Source organism: Nannobrachium achirus, assembly GCF_963921795.1.
Source record: "Nannobrachium achirus genome assembly, chromosome: 4".
In the NCBI taxonomy this organism is placed as follows: Eukaryota; Metazoa; Chordata; class Actinopteri; order Myctophiformes; family Myctophidae; genus Nannobrachium; species Nannobrachium achirus.
This window is the reverse complement of record NC_137813.1, coordinates 31,885,793-31,888,292: the sequence shown is the minus strand read 5'-3', so window position 1 is coordinate 31,888,292 and position 2,500 is coordinate 31,885,793. Positions and strand designations below refer to the sequence as shown.

Here is a 2,500-nt window from a genome sequence, read left to right as displayed (position 1 = left end):
ACAGACAGACAGACAGACAGACAGACAGACAGACAGACAGACAGACAGAAGAATACAGAGAGACAAGGAGAAAAGGACAGAGAGAGAGAGAACAATTGTCAGAAGAAAAAAAAACATATTGGTTTTACATGCTCAGTGGAAGTTAGTGATGATAGAGATACGTGTGATAGAAGGCAGTAAACTGAATAAACTCATAAATAAATACAAGTAAATAGCTGTTTTTTGTTTGTTTGTTTGTTTGTTTGTTTTTGGGTGGTTAGAAGATTACAAAATGTGCTATATAAATGCAAGGCAATTAATTTACCATATTGAAAGAGATTGGTGGGGGTGAGAGACCCACAATAAGGATAAGTGAATGATAATGAAAAAATAAACGTTATCCATTTCACCACACTGGAGAATGAAAGGAGCGAATAAGAATGAGTACAGTATGAGGGAGAGAGAGAGAGAGGAGAGAGGGAGGAGAGAGAGATAGCAGTTGGAAGTCATAGTAATTCTCAATGTAATGCCTGCTGCGACAGTCAGATAGCTCATGGAGGGACTGTGATAGGGAGCGCGACCAAGAGGTCTGAAGAGAAAAGTGTTTGAAGTTTCAGAGAGCTTTAAGTGTGGGTCGTGTCGTGTGTGTCCCTGCAGCCTGTCGGCTACAGCAGAAGTTCTGAAACCTTTTCATGAAAAGGACCCCCAAATTGATTTGGCTGCTGACCCCGCTTGTAGATCAGCTATTCTCACTAGTTTTGGGTCCCGGGCAAACGTCTAATCTCTCTTTTGGGTCTCGACCTGAAAGGTTTGGGAACCGCTGCAGTAGGCCATGCATGACTATATTGTACACTAACATTAAACTGCATAATGGCACACTAACATGATACTACTGAATATGATCGAATTCCCGCCGGGGGTCAATAAAGGTCTATCTATTTCCACCTTTACGATTGTAACAGTAGTAGCCTCAGATACTGTGTCAGTTACATTAACTGACAGGGACAATCTCATGCCTGATTCAGATTCGCGCAACAAAAAAAAGACAACCTACAGTACAAGCTCTCACAACGTGTCACAGCAGCGTGAGCTTGTAGATCTGCTATGTTCAGCGAGTGACACCGCAGCAGGCAACTACAGTAAAGTACAGGTAAGTATAAATCAGGCTGGACATGCAGGATTTCCATGATGTCATTGTTTTTTTGCAGTGGCCACATGTCATTGAATCCCCTGTTTTATTGATTTTTACCAACTGAGCGTAGAGGGACACATTTGAGCTTTGTAATGTAGACCACTGTCTGCTGTGTGGAGTGGAGGATGGTAAATGCGAGGAACACTATGATGGCAGTGCGACCTCGGTGTGAGGGCCGCTGCCCCAACCTCTAGTGTGATAACGTGCTGTCCTGTCTTTGCCAATAAAGACACGAAAAGGAGAAAAGGTCAGGTTCTGCTCCAGGCCCAGTGGGGGGTACATGCCGTTCCAGACACAGAAGACCGTAACAACTACTCATCCCCTCTGAATCTGTACTGAGAGAGACTGCAGAAAGAGAAGCATACAGAGAAAGAGGTGAGTATGCGATGCAAGCAACTCTTTGGATTTGAGTCCCCGCCATCCGTATTCCTAGTAGGCTATGCCCATTCCCAAACCAGTCGCCAAGACACTTGATTTGGGGGAGTGGGCACGTCCTGCGTGTGTGCAAGGTTTTACAAATAATGTTTAAATCAATCGAAAACAATGCAGGTACACCAACAGCAGGACCTTGAAGCTCTTGAGGCGTGACCAAGCGAGTGCCGGCACAGAGCAGCCGATGGCTAGAGCATCGATGAGAGAGAGCACGGTCCCAGTTGGCAAGCCGTGGTGGACGGAATCAACGTGAATCAAAGCAAACGCTCTCTCCTCTACCCAGGCATACACACAATGGCATAGACACATCCTCAACCCATACACACAATGGCATAGACACATCCTCTACCCATACACACAATGGCATAGACACATCCTCTACCCATAAACACAATGGCATAGACACATCCTCTGTCTACCCATACACACAATGGCATAGACACATCCGGATTATGTTAGGTCAGTGTCTGTGGGGGTTGGGCATTGCCTGACCACCAGGGCGGCATGCACGAGCAGACCGCTAGTGTCTGCTGTCCTCCGGTTGCTCCTGTCACACTCAATTGACCCTGTCTGGAACCTGGCCAATTGGACCAGAGGGAACCACACCACACACACACACACACAGACGCATGCACGCACGCACGCAAACACACTTAAAGACGAGCTTGCGCACACGCACAGGGCAGCAGCACAGGGCAGCAACACAGATATACCGTACAAGGAAATGTGGCCTACACACACGCATGCACGGCACGCACACACGCACATGCTCATGCATATAGCGCATACATACACACAGGTGGGTTTGCTCTAGCATACACGGACACACGCACGCATGCATGCACGCACACACCCCTCTCTCTGAACCTCTCAGAGGGAGGTGTGTCCTGAGGTGGC

General features: G+C 47.2%; 1 protein-coding gene across 1 annotated transcript in view; it reads right to left on the bottom strand.

The window, feature by feature from the left end:
* Positions 1-2,500, bottom strand: part of gng13b (guanine nucleotide binding protein (G protein), gamma 13b) — a gene marked incomplete at both ends in the record, with an annotated part of 4,373 nt that overhangs the window by 129 nt on the left and 1,744 nt on the right. The gene's annotated exons all lie outside the window — the stretch shown is intronic.